Source organism: Andrena cerasifolii, chromosome 5 (assembly GCF_050908995.1).
Source record: "Andrena cerasifolii isolate SP2316 chromosome 5, iyAndCera1_principal, whole genome shotgun sequence".
NCBI lineage: Eukaryota > Metazoa > Arthropoda > Insecta > Hymenoptera > Andrenidae > Andrena > Andrena cerasifolii.
The window spans coordinates 7,948,595-7,972,794 of record NC_135122.1 but is presented as its reverse complement, the minus strand read 5'-3'; the positions used below and the strand labels follow the sequence as shown (position 1 = coordinate 7,972,794).

The following is a 24,200-nucleotide window of genomic DNA, read 5'->3' as shown; positions in this document are numbered from 1 at the left end:
CGCGAGAGGAGGAAAATCGGCGGAAGGGCACGGGCGAGAACCGTTGCTGCAAAGAGATCGGAAAAAGGCGAGGCCGGTAAAAACGTAGCTAAGTTACAAATACGGCGGTGGCGAGACAGGGGATAGTTGAGAAAAGCGCGGAGGAAAAAAAGGGAAACGAACGGGGGGTAGAGCGATAGAGTGAAACGGGCGAAAACGGTAGGCACGGGACGGAGGAAACGCGTGGACAAGGAGCGGAACAGGGAGCAGAGGTAGGTGGGAGCGAGACAGAAAGAGGGGTATAGTGGCCGTACGATCGGCCTGCCGCTTGCCGAGTAGTAGTAGCGTGCCGAGCGAGCAGCAAGCAGCGCTGAGCCTGGTCGCCGTTTCTCAGTGTCGCCGTGGCGGCCGTGCCAGACGGTTCTGACAGTAGCTTTTCGTGGTATTCGCGCGCGTTCAATGTTCTGGTCCAGTTTCGAGCGTGTGCCGTTTAGTGAAGCGTACGGCTCTTTGGATTACCGACGCCTAAAAGCGAGCCTGCCGCGGTGGATTATCGCGCCGGTGGCGGATTGAAATCGCCGCGCTGACGGCCGGGTCACCTGTAGCTTTTTCCACGCTCGGGCAAGGATAATCGGCGCTCAGCTGCCCCTTAACGAGACGAAGCAACATTGCCGAGCTCACCTTGCGCCGCGGCGCGCGCGGCGGGCCGCGGGGGGTTCGTTTGAACGGGGGAAACGTCGGGAATCGGACCGGTGACGCGAGTTCGACAAGTGTGACATCGAGACCACGTGGTACTCTCGCGGGCTGAATATTCGAATTTCGCGCGGTGCCACCGGCGGCGTCGGATGCGAAGCTTGCGGGCCGCGGAACGGCTCGCGCTCGCGGTTTTTCCGCCCGTTGGGAAGAAGGAATTACGCGTTCGTTGGTGGCAGTTTCTCTCGTGGCCGTGGAACACACGGCGGGTGGCACATTGTGATCGTCTCCAGCGGCGTTTGTACAAGTGGATTTAACCTCGCGGCCAAAACACGTGGATGCATGCCGCCCTGTCGGCGACGCCGGCCTGCTCAACGGCGGTGCTGTCTGCGCGGAAATTCTAGGTATGCACCACGAAATTTCGTATTGTCGGTTAGAGCTATGCGATTCGGTGAATCCAACCTGGAAGCTAAGCTAAACTAAGCTATGCTATGCTGTGTTTGGCTATGCTAAAAAATACATTCATTATGAAACTGTTATCATCAATACGTTCTTATGAAACTGTTTTCACCATGAGCTAAGATAAACGGTGGCATGCTATGCGATATTTAAAAAAAAAAAAAAACAGTTTCAATACATACTTTTCCAGCAAAAGCTTCGGATTTTTTTTTGGATTAGCTCGACGTAGCAAGAGATTTGCCCTGTGAGCGATTTTTCGTAAAGATAGCGAGGCATAGCACTGAAACGTAGCTTGTGGTGGAAAAGGATGCATTGAAGCTAATTTTTTAAAACGTAAGATAGCATAGCGTGGCTTAGCTTAGCTTACAGATGGATTCCCGGCTTAATGCACGGTTTCCAATTAGTTGAACGACAGGGAATTGTTAGTTTGGTACTGTTTTATGGTTGGCTTTTGCGGTGGCAATTGCGTTGTAGGTGTGTGAATATGTGTTTTATTGCTATGACGTCAGAGCAAACACAAGCTGACGTGAGGGGTATTTCGTATATATTTGGAGTCGTTTTGTTCGTTCGGGTGATGAGTATGAGTTTTATTTCTCCGGACTCACACAAACATGAAACGGGGTAGAAAATATTCAAAATTTATTACATGTTTATTGAAGGAGGCATATGATTAATTCATATATTTCAAAATGTAATTGACCATTAGTATTCTCGAAACATGGAAATATGAAATAGAGTAAAATCTATTTCAAATTCATTTGGAAGTTGTTAATGGTGCTGTGCACTTTAGAATGTACATGTTACTCGTAAAACGCCATAGACATGGCTAAATAAAATAAACATGGTTTATTTTTTCCCACTATGCGTATTTGCTTGGCAGCATATATTGCAGTATCAGATGTAGTTGTTGCAGATATTGAAACTAGAATCTCAGTCAACTTGGAGCTTATAGCCTACTTAAGAGCTGGTTAGAGTCAGAATATAATTGGGTTTTATGAGACTGTAAATGAATAATTATGAATTCATTAGTCTTAATTTAAATAATTATGGACCTAATACGTACCTACTTAATATCTTATCGTGTACGTAATTTTACTGCTAGAAATCTATGATTCTCTCGTGTCACAGTAGAATATAGTAATTATTACACTAATAACGAAGAACCTGTATTGCATGTTTCTACCCTGTCATTGGTAAGCTTCGAAGATTCGAGTAGGGGATAAACGTCACTGGCTTTGTGAAATTGAAAAATGCTCTGTATTTGTTTGCCACACGAAGCCTTTTTATCAGACTCTTCAACAGCCTCGACGTGTTTCACGGTCATGCTTCGAGTTGTCAAAGGTGATTTCGTGGAGTGTCGCAGATTGGGGAGACGATTTATTCGTCGGTCTTAAATATTTACTCAAAAAAATTTGGCAACGAGTCACTGCCCGTTGCAACTTCAGCTTTATTTACTCCTTTGACTCTCGACGCTCACCTAGATCCTAGATAGCAATCGCTGTATAATTCTTATCACTGGCATCGCCATTATCTGATATCAGCGTCACCTGAATACTACGATTATATCGCGCCGTTGCAAATAGTAAGCGGCACAATTTCTTCATTAACCAAGATGAAAGTTATATCCTCGATCAGCTGTCCGACAGCGTTCTATCGACAGTTATCTGAATTGAACAGCGAAAATCGTCGTTGACTTTCATAGTAGCAACCACTCCGCTTCCGATAGGTCTGTTTCCTGGTAATGTAATCGCAGCTCTTTCCAAACAAAATCTGAATCATCAGATATTTACACGAGAAATCTCGGTTTCGCGCTTCCTTAAAAATTACTCGTTAACTAATCTCTGACTGTAGGGTAGCACAATCTATGAGATTGTTATGTTGCCTTAAAGGAATAATCTTGAAAACAGTCAATAGGGAATTCAGACTCTGCTCCAAAATTTTAATTTTACTTTAATTAAGTCTAAAGAGACTTAATTAAAGAATCATCCTTTTGCACCGGTGCCTATCGTCAAGCTTTCTTTCGTTATTAGTTCAATGTCTCTCTCTATTCGAACTAGAGCTGGGACTATTCGAATAATTTAATATTCGAATATTTTACAAGTATTCGAATGCTACGAATAAACTTCGAATATTTGAGTATTCGAATGTTATTATAAAAATATTTGAGTATTTGAATGTTATTATTCGAATACTGATTTATTCGAATAGTATGGTGTGAAGTAGGTCAAAATCAGTTTACAAGATTTCATCCTGACAAATGAACCTCAAGAACTTGATTTATAATTCACACCATACTATTCGAATACATCATCAGTATTCGAATACTTAAATATTCGAATATTATTCGAATACTTAAATATTCGAATTATATTCGCCAAATAATTGAGCAACTGAAGTATTCGAGTGTTCGAATACCGAAAAATTTGATAAATAGTCCCAGCTCTAATTCGATCATAGACTGACGTTAAATAAAGACACCGAGCGCTACTATTACATAAATGAATATTAGCTTCAAAGGAAATAGGTGACGTTTAGAAAAAATTGCAAAGCAATGGTGTGTATCGACTGAATCGGGTTGTTTGCGACATGATTCACCTGGAAACGAGTCGAAGAGAGTCTCAGCTTAGGCACCGCACAGTGTACACCGATGACAAACAGTAGTAGTGGTTCGTAATCGGTCGATTTATCGAACTGCCGATCGGTATCCGCCGACGACTCGTTCGGCGAGTATGCGGGACTCTCGAGGGCGAAATCCTGATTACGATTCCGCGCAATGTCGCGGTGACATCAAGAATCATCATACTCTTGGAATTCCCTGACGATTAAATTTGCACGCGTTAACTTGCGATCCTCTGCGTCATGTTATTCCTCGATCGTTCCTCCGTTCGTTCCAAAACATTTGTATGCGCGCGGCCGAGGGTCCGAAGATTCAAGCTGGCAGTTCTCCCCGTCCACTTCAAATTTAAATTTCGACTGTTGGTTCGTTCATTTCGTAATTAATTCTAGAGGAGCATTCCAAGCTATTCGAGACCCGCGTCATATTCAAAGATACACGATGGATCTTGAGCATACTTCCAGATTCTAATCGGTATTTCTAGAGTCGATCGGTATCTGCCATTCACATATGAAAGAGACAGTCAGAAAGAACGATTCATTTAAAAGTTACGTTCCATTTTCATTCAAGCTTTTAACTAAACGTCGCCGAGAGGTATCGCAGTAGGGGTTGCAAACCGGTAAATCGGTAAATCGGTTTGAAGCTTTTTTTTCACTGATAATGTAGAAGATATCGACGAAAAAAAACTTCAAACCGTATTACCGATTTACCGGTTTGCAACCCCTAGTATCCAGGCGCTCCCTTTCGTCATTTATCGCCGTTTATCGTGATCTATTAAACATTTTAACAAGCCGGGTGCAAATGACAAAAGCCACTTGATGTTTACGTGACTTTCGGTATCGCAGTTACGTATAGTCGTGTCCCTGTTCCTTAGACAATTGCATTCCCCGTATTATCGCATAGGGAGCGAATTGCCGGCAGGTTAACCGCGAACGATTGCAAAACTCAAAAGTCTAGAGGCGCGACACTGGCCGCGAGTCCTTCTTTCAAGGCGGGGGAGCAAGTTATTTCTGCGAGTCGAATCACACGCGATGCCTGATGAGCAAATTCAGCGAACGTGCCTCGCTTTTAATCAACGATAGACCGCGGCTGATGTTTCATCACGACAGTTGTTCTGCGCTCTATTGTTCGTTGCTGCGGCATTGCCGACGAATCGCCTTGAAATGAAAATAATCGCTAGTTTCCTGAGGAATTCTTGGAATCAGTAGGAACCGAGACCTATCTAAATTTCTCTGATAGGTAGGTCCTCTTCAGAGATTGAAACTATGAGTTTTGAGAGAAAATGTGACGCGTCTTTGATGAGAAAACATGAGTATGAGTTGTTCCCTTTTTTTTTTGACTCGGAGGGTGGAGCTCAGTGTCGTAGTAATCCTTCTTCTGATATGATCACAGTTTTTTTTCTAAAATTTGGATAATCCAAAAATTACTTTTACTGCTGCTCTAAACTTGTCCTTATCTTCATAAAGGATAACATTCTGTAGTACATACAAAACTGAGCACTGCGCGCATCTTTGCCCGGTCTTCGTAAATGTTTACCTCCCAAGATGAAGAAGAAGAATCTACGAAGTGGCGTCGTTCGTATGAAGAACCACGAAGTAAAAAGTGGTGTTTGCCACGACCGATCGAATTCTTATGGGGAACACGTGCGAGCTACTGCGGATGGGATCACGAAAGTATTTCTTCGGCCATAAATCGCTCTTACGTGATGTTTCCGGCGCGATCGACAGTCTGCCGACTTGTGAATGGCGGTCGAACATTTATCACCTCCGAATAAACATAATGCGAGTGTGTTTTCACGCCGACGAGTCACACAGATACTCGTGTTTGCCGAGAGCGACAGTCGAGCCAGACTCTTCGTAGTAGCTTGTCCCTTTTGATAAGATTGCGAGTTAAATTTCATTCCTTTTTGGAAACGTACCAGTGATCGCCGATCATCGAAAGTGGGAATATTTCTCAGGCTCCAGGTACTAATTTTCTGGTCCGCGAGATATTTCGACGAGACTCGTGCCCAGGTGCATTAACATTCAGAATTTTAATTCGCAGAAAAGCATGGTTCTTTATTGCAAGCGGAGACGTATTCGGAAGAATTATTTCTCCTTTGTTTAGCCTTTTTTAAAAGGGATTCACGGTTAAATGGGTTAAGAGCAACAGACCTTTTTCTGTGCGTTCGAACGACCACGTGGTCGACACGTGTCGTTGATCCTTCGGAACAGTTTACGCCTCTTCGATGTTCCTGCTCCAAGCTGCAGTTCCCGTGGACCCAAACGGAAGCAGCGATCGTGTTTACAGAGTCTTTCGAGCTCCGTTCCCAGCCCCGCAACGTTTTACATCGCTGTCGCACGCGAACCCCCGATTCTTCCCTTGTGAAGCGAAAAGTTTATATACCTCTCCGATTTCGTTACGTTCATTCCCGTCATTCCGCACCCCTGTCATCCAATTCTACACAGTTTTTAACGTCAACGTTTACCTCCTATCGCCACCGCAACGAGCAGACGTTAACAGTATAAACTACAGCAAAATTATGATAGAATTTTTACAAATGCACACATTCGTTATCTGACTGCTTCTCCTCTCCACACTCGCATATACACAATTGTCTAACGCACTAGCTTGCGCCCTATCTGTTCCCCCGCTGCTCCAATACAGTATCTGGCAAATTGCGCCTCACTCGATTCGCCAAACAACGGCGCAACACGATGAGCTGGAGAAAACTATTCCCTCCGCTGCTGGATTAATTTCGTTCACATGATATACGCGAGCTGAAGCAAATTAAAGGAACGAATACGCCGATAAAAAGGGGTACGCGTCTAAAGCGCGTAATCACGTACTGAAAGGAATCTACGTGAAATAAAACGCGAGTTGTTTATAGTCTCGTACTATGTCGATTCAGGATCGAGGATCGCGCTTTTAATGACGAGGAGGCGCCTTTTTGCCGCGCTTCTGTGGAAATACGTGGTCGGCATGCGTATTGATCGTACCACTGAAAAACTCCACCCTGTGATCCGCGATAACCAGCCGAGTAAGTGCCATTAATCGAAAGGAAACTTTCGATGCTGCGCGATGAATTTCTTTCCACCTGGTAGACGGAGCATTTGTTTCGGCATCGGGGCTGCTGCTAACCGCGCTGAATAATCTCGGCCCCTTCTTTTTACCCTGCTTTTATTCCCGGTAGCTATAAACTGGCGCGCCATAGGTGTCCGGGGCTGCTCATTTCTCTGACTTACGTTCTCCATTTGCTAGATTACGAGCGGTGACAACGCTCGTTGCTGGCTATTACCAGCCGTAACTTTGAATTCTATCTGAACCACCGAACCAATTACATACGGGCGGCTTGTCGATGACAATCGAGTATTTATTCCCCCTCGACGGAAGTAACGTACCGTGCAGGCTGATAATGCGAATGCTCCATTTGCAACGGGCGTTGTTTAGAACGGCCTACCGTTTTGCATATTTGCACAGCCACTTCTGCGCCAGATTCCCAGCCTCTGTTACGGAGCAATTAGAGTTACTTTACGGCGTGCGTGCACGTTCATTATCTAAAGTTATTCGCGCGAGTTTGAAACACTTCCCGGGAAGCTTTTCGTATCGCCGATGCTGTTCTCGAATCGACACTCCGCCAATGTCTTCGAGATAATTTGTACACCGTTTCGAGGCCAATATGTGTTAAGGGGTAATGCCACTGTAGAGCCCGGAAAGGCAGCCTGATTTTCAGAATTTTTTAAGCGAGTATAGTGAACGGAATACAAAATCTGTTCGAAGGCCTTTATTGTAAGTACCTTCAAGTATGATCCCAATTTTTTGTTCAATTAATTTAATACAAAATGACGGCACCACAGCTCAACAAACGAAGCTTCTTCTGAAGAACAGTGTTCCACGGCCGGAAAGATATCTCCTTCAATTTTTGACCTAGAACAAAAAACCGAAAATTTTTGAGTCGTATATAAGATTATCTCGGGAAGTACGCGAAGAAATTAAAAAATACTGATTTTTGTAAGAATGGTGTGTGATTGAACAAAACACGGAACTGCCACAACCTCGAAATTGTTGAGACGATTTGTTCAACCGCGTACCATTCTTACAAAAAACAGTATTTTTTAATTTCCTCGTGCACTTCCCGAGATAATCTTATATACGACTCAAAAATTTTCGGTTTTTTGTTCTAGGTCAAAAATTGAAGGAGATATCTTTCCGACCGCGGAACACTGTTTTTCAGAAGAAGCTTCTTTTGTTGAGCTGTGGCGCCGCCATTTGGTATTAAAAAAATTAAACAAAAAAATGGGATCATACTTGAAGGTACTTACAATAAAGGCCTTCGAACAAATTTTGTATTCCATTCACTATACTCGCATTAAAAAATTCTTAAAATCAGGCTGCCTTTCCTAGCTCTACGGTGGCATTACCCCTTAAAGAAAAGAAGGTTGTGGGTGCTTGTTCTTTTAATTATTATGGAAAATGCGAGCATTTTTTAAGCGTGTATGCGCATATATAAGTGTTCGCAGGAATATTGGTGCGCAGCATTCGAAGAATTGAGAATGCTTCATAGAGCAAAAGAAACTACCTACCTTTTATCTTCTGATTTATAATCAAAGGAAATAAGTATCTAAGTAGGGTCCAAACGGAAGCACCGATCTCGTTCAGGGAGCCCGTCAGGGTCGATTACGTCTGCGTTTCTGGTCGTCAGTTCGCATCCTCGGGTATCTAAGCCGCGCTGCGCTCACTTCTCCTCTACCCTCCCTCTGTCATTTCTACGAACCTTTACGCGCCTCTGCGGAATCGGCCGCATCTCCTGTCGTGATTTACACCCCGCATTTATGATGCAACGTAAAATCCCGCGGAACTTTTTGCCAGCCGGCGAACGTGAAGCGTTTAAACGCCTTCTCTTTCCATGGCCCTCTTCTCTTTCCGGTGTCCTCTCTCCCTGCACTCGACTTCGAACCCTCCCCAGTACATACGGGAACATGATATATGAAATATTTATGCTCGATCCTTTCCTTGGACCTGAAAGCTCGGAGAGGTGGCGTTTGCATCTGGGAAACGAAGGGTCATTGAATCAATTTCAGTTTGTGCTCATGTTGCCATGAAACTTTTATTATATAGGTTCTAAAATATCTGTTCCATGAGAACACTTTCTAAAGAAGTTCCTAAGGGTAACATTTCATTCAATAAAAATTCCACAGGAACAGATATTTTCTTAAACGAAACGTATAAGTTCTATCAGAACTTTTTAAAAAAATAAGAGTTCCAGAAATTTTCGATCCCCGCATAGATGCCTCTGAATTTCTGTATATGTTTGAACAAGTTTGATTCCATCTTCATTAGCAGTATTAGATGAGCATGCCGAATTCTCTGTGGGCCGAACGAGGAAAGCCAGCTAGGCCATGGCAATACAGAGACCAAGTATCTCCACTATTCCCAGTAGCTTTCCCAGACACGAAATGCATATCTTCCACTTCGGTGTTTGATTAAAGATACTCGACGATACCAAGCCGAGAACTAGCCGATGAAAATACTGTTGCCGTTATTGTTATCTGCCAGCTACGACTGCTACGCTATCAACGCTAAGTGCGAATTAATACTATCATCCTTATCGTCCTTCGGTATCTGTCTATGATCGTTTACACTCCGCTATCGTGTCCGAGCAGCGTTTAACAATGTTTACACGCTCGACAGTCGAAGGAATGGAAAGGTTGAAAGAAAATTTACAGTATCGCGAGGTTCGACCCGAGTCAAGAGCAATGTATTCCTCAACTCTGCTCGCCCTCGCCCCAGAAAAATCATCCACTACGTTCATGCGGAGGCGATCGAATAGGCATACGCAACGCGGTGCCGCGTTCCACGAGCTCCGACGCACGCAGCTCGCAAAAATGGAGACGTCTGTCGATTTTTATGGTGCAGCATTGACGATGACTGACACGGAGGAACGGTTAAGCGCATTCCCCTCCGTCTATCTTTCAATGGTTTATCGTACGGCCGCAGACATCTGTATATCTAGCAGTACGATGTATGAAATATTTATGTGCAACCCGGCCTTTATTCACTTGACATCAATGCGCTTCCCCCTTTCGAGCTGCGTTAGTAGCGATGCGTCTACATTATCAGATCGGGCACTCGCGTATGCGACGAATAATACCTCTGCGCAAAACACATTTTCCACGAAACAGAGAGTTCACTGTGAACATATCCAAGTCGCTAGAGAAATCCATATTTCATTTAAAATATATTCCAATGTAAAGTTGCTATTCTTGCTTTTACAGTTCGATATTTTAATGCGCACGTTAATTTTATTCCTGGGCCAGGTCGTGCGGCGCCAGTACCTTTTTACTTGAATTCTTCCCTCTCAACAAGCAGCTGGCCGGACGAGCTTTAAATATGTTGTAAATTCTCGGCGCAACTGATAGGTTTATCGACAAAGAAGAAGCCTCGTGTGCGTTGCATCTGAATGTGCATACACGTCAGTTGGACGAAGTAATTTATTATTTGAGAAGTTATTCCCTGTTAATAAAGCCCCAGCGCCTAGGAAGCTAGGCTGCTCGCGCGCCCCTACAAGAAACAATGAGTAAAACGATGCAAAATTAACGAGCGTGCTCGAGCAACAAGAGTTTGCAACCGACTCGTTGTTGCGCCGCGGTTTTTTTTCCACCGGCTGAAGGATACTAATAGTTGCGCCGATACAATACTTCTTATTAAGAAATAGCAATAACTCAATCTTATCGTCGAAATCGAAGGATTTCAATTTGCAGCGCGCAGGTCTGACGGGCAAAAAACTGTCTAAAGTATTCCTTGGATTTCGATCTGATCGTTCGGAGTATATGTTGAGTCAATTCCTTAGCGAAAAATAAGGATTGCATAACAGTAACTTGGGGGTGATTATCGATTCGTGCCAGTTTACTTTTCCATTGAGAGACGTCGTTTTTGCTAGAAGCTTCATTCAGGTCGTCGCGTTTCGAATGCAAAGCTTACTCGGTGAATTGTGATCTCGTGAAATTGTGGCGGGACATTTGCCTTGAGAGGCATGATATACCGTCCTGCGAATCACATTTGTTTTCGAAGTGGGCTCGGTATACCAGCTTGCTTTTTTCTTTTCTTCGTTTTCGCCCACCAATTTCGACATCGCGGAACGCTGGAGTTCGGGACACGGAAAAGATACTCCATCATCGTTCGCGAAACAGGCGGCAACACGCGGTTTAAAATTATGCCCGACGTGTCTACTACTTTCACGTGGAATTACATAGCCGAACGAGTTCCGTTCGACGAGCTCTCGCGTATGTAGCTCGCGTGGGGCTCTTGCAAAATCGAAACAGCGATCCGAGGGACACGCGAATGTCGCTCCCCTTTGGCTACGGTCACGACTACGCCCCCTTGCTCAGCTGTTCTTTACGTCGGACACAGAAAGATCGGCGAAAAGTTGAAAGGGAAGAAGGGGGCGAGAACCTATTTCCACACTTGAGTTAGTGTACAATTATTCAGCTTTAATAGCGGAGCCTGCAGTGCTCCAAAAATGAAACTAAAAGGACTACAAGCATTGGAACAGAGAAGAAGAATGAGTGGATGCTTTTCAAGTTGCAAAGTAGTTTCAATTTTCAATAATCAGGTTCTCAGTAATTCATTTTACAGCGCTCTAAGAACAGAGGTAAGTTCTCCGGAGTGCGAAGTTAGGTTTAAGATAAACAAAATTGAAGAAGGAAGCGAAGAATTCTTCCCACTCGGCTCATGTCTATTTTCGCTAAGTAAATCTCGAAGAATTCTTTAGCTCCGGGGCATGTAAATTGCTCGGCCAGCGTCCCTCTCGTGCGCATAGGCCAGAATCCTCTTAACAATGTCGTTCGGAGTAGCGACCTCGACGGAGATCGAAAGCAATTATAGGGAATTAAAGTGGAAAGGGCCACTGTCACTGCGCATCGATGAAAGCCTTCTGCGCCGTAGTGCCGCGAAATTAAACGAAACGGTGAAGGAAGAGATGCGAATCTGTCCCATGTTGTTCCCTGGGTACCGGAAGTCGCGGCCAACTGGAAAGTGTGGGCGTTCTTCCTTTGATAGAGCAGATGATGCATTGCGTAGTCGGGCTGTCGGATCTCCTCGTCACGTGATCGGAAGTGAATGCGATCTACGATAGGACTTGCTAGATTTCGTAAAGTGGCTAAGAATTTCGAAGATCGCATAGCCATCCTAGGTACAGGCAAACAGGTGTAATAACTTCACTCGTATCTTCGTCGGAACCAAGATAAATATCAAAGCTCGTGCACGGAATCTTCGACGAATTAATTTTGTTTCTCAAACGCGACTCAAGTGGCTCTGAAAATCATTTGAATCGCGCAATCACAAATCATCATGAAAAACCTGAGACTATTGTCTCGGTTTGCCAACTTCTCCGGACACGCTTGCCGATGCATCGCGCGATGCCAGAAGCGGTATTTTTATTTGGCGTTCACCTAGGGTCTCGCAGCTTGCAAGCGTTGAACGGTGACAACTACAATAGCCACGGAAAAATAGGTCGCGAGGTCGCTGCCACCTTTTGCGTATGCAAAAGTAGCCCCGATAGGAGGAAATTAATTACTTTCGCGAAAAACACAGGCGAGTTTCACTCGGGGGGGAGGACGGTGGCCGTCGGTTCGGTCTCGAAGTGGGCTGCGCGTGACCGTAATTCGTCGAGGAAATATGGCCCAACGACAGACTAAGTACCAGTCATTACCACGCGTTATTGGCTCCGAGGCACTAAGAGAATTAAATTCCCACGCGCGATTACCCGCTCGCCGCGGTGCATCGGCATAGACGACACGTCGCGTGTTGGCCAGGATCGAAATTATCATTGACGTTTCTGCGTCGCCTCTTATCAAGCAAATCACTCGCACGTCGTGTCCGGCATCTCGTCTCGATGCTAATCACCCGCTGTATATTAATTCGTCGTTCGTCGCTGGATCGAATGAGAAAAAACGCCCCCTCCCGCAGGGCGCGCGCATCGCCCGGGTGGAAAAAGAATGTTCCAGTTGTAGCCTTTTAGAGGCCTTCTCGTGACTCCTAATTAGACAAATAGAGGATCGCTGGATCGCGAGGACCGCAGCTTCGTTCATGTAAAGATCCTTGATAACTCCCCACTGTCCATCTCTCTCGCTCCCCGCTCTTCTATCCCGACTCCTCTGTTTGTGTGTCTCTCGTCCTTATATATATCGAAATCGACCGCGTGTAAAACCAGTTCTGCGACTCGGGCCTCGCGAGAGGATAGAGCACCTTATGCTCGGTACACGCGGCTCCTCAAGCAAAATGCTTCGCACTGATCGCGCTTAATTGTATTTTTCGTGCCTCCCTATCCGCTCCTACCTTCTCCCGGCTCTTGCTGGCGGGATGGCGCGACCCATTCAGGGTATCTCTCGCTCAGCCGTGTATCGCGTGTCGCTGTTGCTTAACAGCCAGCGATCATTCCGCTTGGTGCGCGCTCCAAGACATTTCTAGGCTTCTTCTGCAACGATGGCTCGCGTCGCTTTGTGGCTGCCAAGTGTTCTCCCGCGACTGACGGGTGTTTTACATAGTCGAACATCTCGTTCCCTTGGACGGCGGATGGTAACATTAACACCCTTCGACTCGGGGGGAGAGAAGCCGATGACAGGGGTGGAGAAAATGGGCGAAAATTTTGCGCCTTACGAGCGACGATTAGTATGATCGTTTTGACAAGCTACGGGCTGTTGACAGCAGTGGCTGTGAATGGCTTCGATGCGTTGTGACTTTATTAGCTGCTCGTATTCTGCGCGGGGGAAGCGTATTTTCAAGCAGATTGAATCTCGTGTTCTGAGTAGAGTGACATAACTGTGCTGGTATCTTGCTAGTCGCGTAAGCTATCAGCTGGTGATGAATTTAAACTCTCTGGTGTAATTAGACAGGTCTCTTATAATCCTTTAACTCGTTACGCTGTGAAGCAATCGACTCTGTAGAACTCGCTACTCTCCACGTCGATTCGTTCCTTCAGTTTCGCCTATTTACGTCGCGAGTATGTCGAAGTACGAGAGACACTGCCCCAGAACGATCCCTACGGCGCGCAATAGCGCGCGATTACAGAGTGCTCGATGGGACTTATACTCACCAGCTGAGAATCTAATTGCGCAGCCTGTGATTTCGGTGTGAAATCTGTCGCTCGTCGGTATCCCATGAATCCACCCCTTGCTTCTTGGCTACGCTTAAACAAACATCGTGCCAGATCCGATTCGAGACACGTTACCGTTTCCCTATTCTCCTGTGGCCGAGGCGACGTGCCGTTTATTTAAATTACTGCAATGCCTCGTGCTACGGTCAAAACATTTTAATTTCGCTTTATCGGAGCCAGGCGTTTGCTTTCGAGATGGCTTGCTCTGTCTCTGGATGATCGTCCATTGTGGGACTACTCGAATTGTCTTGAATTCAGCGACCCTGCTTCCCGTTTCCACTTTTTCAGAAGCAAACGAGAGGTGCTCCTCGTCTTCGAGGCGCGCTTGTCTTCGTTAACCCCTCTGAGGTTGTGTCCATCCTTTTGTTTTTCCCAGCGGTGATCCCAATCAGCCGATCTTCTTCTATGAATATAACGGAATTAATGATATAAATCACGGTGTCGTATCAGCGTTTCACTTCGACGTTCAATTCCCCGCGTTCTCCAGTGCAAACTACCACGTTGTTTTCATTGAACCGGCTAGATTCACCTTCGATCGCGTAATTACTCGAATTAAAGCGATGAAATAGGAGTGCTGGTTTCCTCGTGCTTGAATGATTAAGATCTCGCAATCTCTCAGGAACGATGAGTGTTTATGTAAGTGAATCGCAGCACCTCATTCTTTCCTTCGGCATCCTCATTATTCATTCCACCGTTGATCATCATCATTACGATCTTCTGAGCTTAACTAATTGCTATGATCGAAGAAAATAGTTGCGGCTGAACTGTTCCTCGGTAACAGCAATTGCGAAACACTGGTTCGAGATTTCCTCAAGTTTCTAATTCTCAGAATCGAAGCCATGCAAAGAGTCGTCTGGCACTTTAATCCGACTCTGCTTATAATAATAATTATAGAAGATAGTCCCCATTGGCTATTTCCTACTCGCACGCTCCCCAAAACCTTTCATCACGTTCTGAAAGGACATATTTAAATCGAGCACGCAGTGACCCGCAAATCGTGCTTCGGTAATAATCGTCTCGGTCAGTTTATATTTTCGATATACCCTGAATAGGAGTGTGCAACGGAATAATTGTGCAACACACACGGCAATAGTATACAATTAACGATAAAGACGTAATGAGTAATGCAACTTGTCAGCGTTATAACGAAGCAAATCAGTCAGCGACGTTCTAAATGACGCCTAATCATGCCTATCCATTACGAACTTCAGTATAGTTGCTTTACTGTTACGCGTAGTGTAGTGGCATAAATCCAGGTTGCAGCATCCTCCATGAGTGATACCCAAAATCAAACGAATCAGCATTTCGTTGTGCAACCAGCACTCGAGTGACACGATTTCGCGTTGCACCGGTTATCTTCTTCCAAAGACGCGTAATTCGCGTAAACCATTGAGAACTGTAAACTGGACTTGCCAGACTTTCAAGTAACGCGTAATAGCCACTCGTGAAATTACTGGAGACCTCTAAAAAAAAAACCAGTAGTCCCAGTTCGGAGCGTTAGGCGTTAGACACGTTAGACTCGAAGGAGGTTCGTAGACCTCGCTAAGAGATAGGTAACCTTGCAAGGCCTCCTCGCAACCTCTCTCTTCCAGCAAGGAACCCGCTACAAGACATTCAATGGAAGGAGACGAGAACTGGAAGGAGCTCGGGCCGGCCAGGACGCTGGATGCTCGCGGTATTTAGCAGCCGTTAAATGGTTCTAAACAGCTCTCACAGAATGGCCAGTCGCTGCCTCTTCCCTTTCTCTTTCTCTTGCCCCGTGGAAGCGCGTGGAATTAGCGAGCGCGGAGAAGGTATCGGGGATCTCTTTTCGCTCCGCTCCGCCCCAGCGTTTGCCGATTACGCTAATTCCGCAACACGTAACAGCTGAACGGGGCCCCCGATTCCGATTGCGTCGAGCATCCGAGCCAAGTATTATGATTACCGGCTGGGTCTGTTACCTTCGCTGGCCAGTTTACGGCGGGACTCGTAAACTGTTATGAATTTCCGTTTTCCCCCGAGCCGGCTCGCGGTCGCGAAGCAGAACGACCGCTCTGGCCGAGTGTTCGCCATTGAATCCGGAGCAACCGAGGCGTAGATTCAAGATCATTAACAATCCTCTCCTTCAGGCATTCTTCGTCACGGTTTGCCAATCGATCAGATGTTCCGTCGAGTAGTGTGTGGTCTCTTTGTGCCGTACCGAGTTCTTGTCGCTGGTAGCCAGCAGACGTGACTCACGCTTTATTAGAGATTCCGTTGGACGCGCAGGGTGGAGGTGACGCTATGATGCGTTCCCCGTTTTTGCCAAACGCGGCGAATCGGCAAAAATTCGACCGCTCGATCGGCATTGAGAAGGTCGCGACGCTGAGAGCGGCGGTGAGCTTCCTCCGGTTCCCCCGGACAGAGGAGCAGACTCCTCGCGGCCTCCCTCGCGTGATCCTTCACGAAGGATGCGGGCCAAAAACGAATTCCACTCGTTGATTCCTAAGCGGCATCGTTCCCTCTCTCGCGTCGTCATTATCATAGCGCTACTCGGGGTGACGCGATGATTACGGCACGCCGACGGAAGTAAATCGTGAATGGCTGGCCACTGAACACCCTGGAGCAAGGAGCACGATCGGGCATCTTTTCAGTGGTTCCGCGCAAACAACCTTCCCCAGCAAAAACGTTGGAAGAATCAAGTCCAATTCCGTGTCCTTCAGCCGCGTGCTGATACATCAATATTCAAGCAATTAAGGTAACCAGTATCGGTATCATCATCAACGCTCGGCCAGAAAGAGCTCTCTGACGACACATAACGGCATCGTCCTTACTACTTCCCGGCTGTAGACTGTCTAAGCGCCACGTAATAACGAAGTTTATCTCCGCTCGAAGCCCGGGATAGTTGGAATATCGTGGCCGCGTGATTAACTAGCCGCGGGGAAGACGATTGTGACAGTGAGGTGTCTCGCGAGGGGGGAGCGGCTCCGCCGTAGGAATGGATATACCGTGTACCTCTAATTATTGTCGCTATCACGGTATTTATCATCGGAGCGTTTGTAAGGGCGGGCAGGGGGGAGGACTGCATTTAATTCCAATTAGTCGTCGGTCGATCCGAAACCAGTTTCGAAACCGCCGTGGATCCCACTCTCGAAACGAACTATTGCCTCCTTATTCTCTCTTCGAGATATCCTTCGCACGTGAGAGATATCATGGAACCACGCACCGATTACTCCTCCTCGCGCTGCATCCTTCCTCTTTTATCCCCCTGTTCCTTTTTCTTTTCCACCGGCCACGCCGCCACCTATCTTTCCCTCCACTGTCGCGGTTATCGGTCGTTTCGTAATTTGAATAATTTATGGCGACGATAAGGATAGGAGCAGCGGCGCGCCGCGACGTCCGCCATAGAAAAGAATCCGTCGTATGATCAACTGCTGCTCCCCAGCCCGGCCTCTTTCGCGTGCTTCTGGAAATAAAACTCAGGACTTTCCATACTCCTGCGTGATTGTAATGTCTCTCGATAGCGCGGCGCGTGGGGGGCCGCGAGTAGAATGTATGGGATGGAACCCTGTCGCGTTAGGTAGCAGTTATTGGAATTTTCTCAAAGTGTAACAGTCTCTTCGTACCATACTCACGAGCATTCGTGAAATTTCAACTACCTGACACTCGTCAAATGTGCTTTCCACTTTCACGGCACGCTGTTTGCTGCAAATTTGCTCGGAACAACAAGAAGTAAAGTTACGAGGTAGCTAGTTGAATGATAGGCATATCTAGTGAAAATTGTTCTTCAAAAGCCTTGAGTAGTTAGCTAATTTTGTTGTCACTATCGCGTCGGTGCTACGTGTTTAGCATCGTACCTAAGTAAACGAGGCATTCTCGGTGCTGTTAGATTGTACTTTTAGCTAGGTAATAGGTGCACCGATAAAAAGAAAGATGCAAGTTTGCCATAGCACAAGCGCTCCCAGAAACTAGAGCTTGGGGAAATTTGACAAGGATCGAAGCGTCACGTGGGGGACTTGTTTTAGAAACTCGTAGCATTGGAAGCAGGCTGTGTACCTGCCTCGTTGTACCTTTCATTACTCAACCAAATGTACACAAACGTTTAACGAGTGTTAAACCCATAAAGGTGTTGCTGACACTATGAGCTCGACGCCTCCGCTTCTGCGAGCCCGAGGTTCCTATGTATTCCGTTAACTTCCTCGGAGTGGGGTGCGCGTAACACGCGTTCACGCTAGAAACAGGAACAGTTTCGTTTTATTTGAGAAAAATTGCTTGTGTGGCGAGGGAATTAGCGGCTTCTTTACTATCCCGCCTCTCTTCTGCATTTTTGCGCCTGTTTGGAAGCCGCTTTATGGAAGACAAACTTGGGCAAACACGTTTATTGTTCAGCTTCCAGGATGGACGTTTAGAGCCTTTTACGTGCCTCTCGAAAGTATTCCACCGGCTTCGGGAAGGAAATTCCATTTGCTTTTACGTCGGAAAGGCAGCGAGGCCTGGCGTGCAATCAAACTTTATCGTCACGCGATGACTGGTGCGTCATATCGCGCTGTCGTCGTGCAAGGTATTAGCACGACAGCGGTTACAGTGGCTCGCGAATGACAGCGCGCTGCGTGGGTTACAATGCTTGCGAAAATTCGAAAGTGAATCGTACGTTTCCAGCTGCTTCTTTCGTGCGAGATTCGGTATACCTGTTTCGTTCCTCGTAGAAGCGAAGCGTCTGTGGACTGTCACGCGAAATATCTGCGGTGCAATCTGGAAATTTGTTTCTAACCCACATCCAGGAAGTATGACGGAACAGTCGACAAAACGGGCTATAACATCGAGCCTGGGAATAGCAACTTTATTTCCTGCTATGGGAGGATCGAGGAGCAGCGGTAGTAACATGAATTTATTTTTTTTCTAACAGTGTCAGTCTTTGGGATAATTGAGTGGACCCATAAAATAGGCGTTTACACCTGTCAGCTACATACTACTCACATTTGACACACTTTTGGCAGTCTTAATGCTAGAAACTTTCATCTTTATGCTGTACACCTCTCTACTCTATCCCCATATGTTTCTCTGACAATGCACGGCGCGTCTAACGCGTAACAGAATGACATCCTGATGAAATCAATTTTCCATCCCGATGCCATCAGCTCCGGAGTCCCGTTGCTGGTGGAGATTGAAATTAAAAAGGGAACAATACCCTCGTAATTGAATCTCGCACCGCGGCGCCAACGACGCTCGTCTAATCGTCGATCGTTGAATTTTTGCCCGGGTAGTACAGTGCCGGGCTCGATTGTGTGTCGCGTGCTTGCGCGCGCGCATGTAAATATATGGAAAAGACGTTTTGTACGTTCCCGTGGCTTGCCAGACTATCCTTCCAATAATTTGTTTTGCAAACGAGCCTTAAGGTGTGCGATAAGCATGACTGGTCGATGAAGCTTGTCATGCGGACTCGCGTTCCCTCTTCGTCTCGCTCTAGTGCCTACATCCCCGTCGCGCACTTCCGTTTTCTCTTGTTCTCCTCCGCGCGCACACCTTATGTGTACCAACCTGTCGAATCGGTTGCAGCTCGACTTGTCCCTTCAGACGGAAGGACGACGAGACGCTCGTCCCCGCCGCAGATACCATCGAGCTTTTTTGTTGCGTGGGTGATTGATCGATGGCCCTCCGCCAGCCCGCCCTTACCAACATGATCTTCGCACGGCTCTTTGCTGGTTATTTAGTGACTTATGGGTTGGACACCCGCGTCGATTCGCTTATCAATATGCCTAAATATTTCTAGCATCTTAGGCTTTCGTCCTATCCATAGCTTAGCGATATTAACGTGTAGCATTCTTCGATAAAACTCAAAGAAAATTTCACAGATGATTTTCTTTTTAACCTCGTCCAACTATTTTTCTAGATTGTTTTCGTATGTTCGTACCAGTACGATTTAAGGTTGCTCGCACAAGGTGGTACGGAATAGGCACATAGGTCAATTTGAATTCAAAACTATGGCGCTAAAATATAGGGCACTGTTCGCTGATGTCAAGACAAGAAATAAACGTGAAAATAGACGTAGTTTCACGTAGAAATTTGTGATTCTCGCTGATTCCCGCAACTAGTAATTGTACCTACAAAATCCTTAGGAATCATGGGAAAATTTTAGTGAAAAGTACCCGAAAAACTTGCCTGCTTTATATTTTCTTGTGGAATGACGGTATGGTGACTCGGCTTCTTAATGACGCGTGGCTAACTGTTGTTTACACTTTCTACCGTTAGGGGCGATTGTGACTGTCTTAGGTTAAAAGAAACAGCGGGGGTACGATTTAGGCGCAGGTACGAATTAGGCAAGTTCATCCAATTAGGTGCCGTCCGGCGTTAAGGGAACTCCCCCTATTAACTGGATCATCAAGCTGCAGTCTTCAGAACGCTTTACCCTGCTGAGAGATGAAGTTGCTGGAGCAGGTGAACCTCCAGTGACTTCGAAGCAAATGAAAACACTTTTACCACCATATATCACTAACGTAACATTGTCACCGTGCATTACGCGGCTCTGCGGGAACAGAAAACGTTAGACTAACTGAAGGACGCCAGACAGTTAGAGCGAGATGATGTTTCAAAGTTGTCACGCGATGGGTTGCGTAAAATATAAATGCCCTCGCCAGCAAGGTCCCCACGATAACGATCGTCATTGACGGACGTGCACGGGACACGCATCCCGCGCAGGTTGCGAGCACCGATCGCCCTGGCAACCCGAACGACCACAATTAACCTTACGTAACATCTCTTGGGTGTTTCCTGGTGGCCTGGCTGGCTGTTCGCCGCAAAGATAAACTGCACACAATGCGTCGCACAGAAGGCAGGGCCCGGGGACGCGCTCGGAACCGGCCTGAACCAAGACGAACGGTGCCTTCCTCGTCGTTTTCGCTCGTCGACGATGGTCGCGGCCGGCGAATATGTCGGCGATAATTGTTTTTAGTGCCTCCACGCCACCAGGAAGGCGGACACGCCGGGTACGTGCTAATCGAAATCGTAAATCCGGCCGATAAGAGCGTATTCGACCGAGCGCGGAGCGAACCTCCTCTCCAGCCTCCGGAGACCTTTCTAGGCTGCATTATGATCCTGTTTCGACGCGGTGGGCAGCGATTTTTCCGGCCCCGTCATTAACGCGCATAGGTTTCGCCTATAAACCGTCGCGGAGGCGCCGATATTTTCGCCTTCATTTAGACGTCGAGCGGCTATCTGAACACGAGGGACGAGTAGCATCGTCCTCTCGTGGTCAGACGCGACGACACCGATTACGTAGCTCGTGGTCGTGGGACGTGTGAAGTGTTCTATCCGGATGGAACTACGGAGGCAGACGGAGTAACCACATAGAGGGGCGCGATCTCTTTTTTTCCCCTCCAATTATGGTGACTTGTATCGCTAATGACAGAGGGCACGTATCCACGTGGCCGTTCAGCGGGGATGTTATTATCGATTCCGTTACAGGGAGTTTCTTTTAACGTAATAGACACTTCCGAAGCACGCGGTACGACGCCACACAGCAGCCGCGACTTCGCGGAGGAAAACGGCCACGGGGAGGTGGCTCGCTCGCGTTTATGTCCCCTTAAATTCCGGGACGATCGCTTTTACGCAGCGTGATTAGCATACTTCAATGTATCGCGGAGCAATGGAATATCGTAAAGGTGGCGTGCTTCCACTGGCGAATAAATAACAGAGAGTCGCGTGCAATTGATTTTCTATGCAGAACGGAGCCTCAAATGCGGCCCGTGTCGTTTCCATTCGATTACCCTGTCCCGCCTGCTATAAATACCTCGCCGGAATATTATTCATTTACATAAGTCCCCGGGTGCCGGATAATGGAGCAGGGTCGCGGGCCCGCGTACATATATTTTAATAAAATTAATGCACGCGCCCTGCCGATAAATAATACGCACCTGAAACGTAATCGTCAGCGGGAACGGAACGGTGAAGGCTGGGCATTGGTACCGTGCGCCCGCCCCGTCACTTCTTCCTCCGTAACGCGCGATAGAGTTCCTGATTTAGCGCTTACCTCAAAGTGGCGTTCCTTTTAGCGAGTCGCTGATCATCGTAAACGGAAACAAACGGTTGGACACTGATCAGAACGGCGGGTGGGGAGCGAAGCTTCGCCTCTGAATCGAGGAAGCGTGCACGCGCGGACGCTCGGACGCGAACGACTTCCCGTATTCAGACCGCGAAAACGGGTATATTTGCATCGAAACGATAAGTTTATTCGTCCAGCGCCGCGGTAATCCACTCATTAACGGTGGATACCAGCCGAATTCTTCTGGCGCTCCTCGGCGACGCGCCGCGAAAACGTAAAAGTTCTCTCATAGTTAACGAACCACGGTGTCCCGTTCGATACTTTGTCGAGGAACTCTTTCGCGCTCCACTTGTGGGGGAGGTGTTGCGCGCTAGCATGACTCGCGAGGGACATTATTGTCGGTGTCCGCTTGACAATGTTGGCGTAGGACGTGGGAATTTGTGGCTGGCGATAGGTCAGCAATGAACGCCGTGGTACCTATTTCAATAGCCTTGATAGAGGTGTCGCGAGTGGAATTACACCTCGCCCCAGTAATATTTTGTGCTATAAGGCGCGGGCGGAGTAGTATTTCGCTACAGTTTTCAGGACACCTCTCCAGGGGAGCGAGAAATCTTCTGGTTTAGTGTGCTTTATATTGGCTTGAAATGTATGTCGAGTCGTTTTCACTGGCAGGACTTCGCCTAACTTCCTAAAAATTTTGAAGCCAGATGTAAACTGTCGCTTCTCCATTTCATTGCGCTCACGTATTTCCTGCACAGAAGTTACGTGTCGCTTAAGGGGTGATTGCGCTTTGTCGGGCCGAAAAATAGATAATTCTTTGTGAATTTTTTGTACCAAAACGGTTCGACAAATTAATTTGAGGTTTGGCAGGCTGTTTTGTTGTATGTTGAACTATTGTCCTGAATTTTTGTGTGACAGTGAAAAAATAAACATGGTAGATACGGAGAGAGCGTTGAAAAATAATCGTGTGGTCCTGGCACTGACGGAAAGTACTGTAAGGGTTATCTGAAACACAAAAAGGAAAAGAGATTCTTAATCTATACGAATGTGGTTATCTGAGGTAGTAGATTTATTGCCGTATCTGTTACCATTCCTTTCTTATTTAACGAAGCTTTCCCGATTGTGGGGCAAAACGCTCTCTCCGTATCTACCATGTTTATTTTTTCACTGTCACACAAAAATTCAGGACAATAGTTCAACATACAACAAAACAGCCTGCCAAATCTCAAATTAATTTGTCTAACCGTTTTTGTACAAAAAATTCACAAAAATTACCTATTTTTCGGCCCAACAAGGCGCAATCCCCCTTTAACTCTCAGCTGGTCAAGTCAAGCTCTTGGCTTTCACTGACTAGTTCATTTCGATTCTACTATGGTATTATCGTGAACAAACTAATACAATAGTCACATCAACCATCCTCAGACCAATGATCACTTAGTTCGATATAATCACAGCATGCATCACCACAATCCAACAATATTCCTTGCATCCGCCAAGTAGGATCCCCTGCTCCGACAGAAATTCCCGTCACATTATAAAGTCGTAAAGCGCGCGAAATCTCTTGATTGGGGTCACCGAAACGAAAGTTAATTGCCGAAAACCGCTATCCAATTCCTTGTGTTTTAATCGACCCGCCTTTCCGTCGTTTCACGGGGAAACAGCAGTCGGTGAGATTCCATTGGACATCCGGCCGTCACCTCTGGGCGACGTGGGACGTGGGAATTTGTGGAGCGCGATAGAGAGGCGAGGGGCGTCAGAATGCCTCGTAAATAGCTTCGATACCAGCGATGCCACGCGGTATCGATACCTCACCCCGATCAAATGCCATTCCGCCGACCACGCTGGACACGGGCAGTTAGTTCGACTGAATTAAACGGGCCGCTCGGCTCGGTACGTGTGTCGTTCTTATCAGCTGGAAATGATTGCCGGTAATTTACTCTGGATCGCCTGCGCTCCTACCGAGACTTCACACCTGGGTGGCTGTCGCGAATCGACGGCCGATCGCGAATTTCTTTGGCCAGCGCCACGGCGGTGCTCCCCCCGAAACGTTGCACAAAGTCCCAACGCTGCGCTGTGTCCTGGCTCGAGGGACGTTTTTTTTTTAAAAATATCTCCGCCCCGGCGACAAATATACGATCGTCGCGGTGAAACTGAGACGCTAATCGTATTCCCGGCAATAAATCAACGTCGACCGAGAAAACTGGTCTATAAAATGATCGGGCCGGTATTTAAACGCGTGTTTTGACTATTGCGTAAAAATTAATTAAATATCGATCTCGTATGTCGCCGTCACAGATAGGTTAACAGGCGTTGCGCGCCGGCCACGA

At 46.8% G+C, this 24,200-nt stretch overlaps 1 protein-coding gene across 1 annotated transcript in view; it reads left to right on the top strand.

The window, feature by feature from the left end:
- The first annotated feature begins 210 nt into the window (after positions 1-210).
- Positions 211-24,200, top strand: part of Cv-c (RhoGTPase activating protein) — a 277,255-nt gene continuing 253,265 nt past the window's right edge. The window contains exon 1 of the mRNA XM_076813303.1: positions 211-1,076. The gene's annotated coding sequence lies outside the window, so the exon portion shown is untranslated. The remainder of the gene's footprint in view (positions 1,077-24,200) is intronic.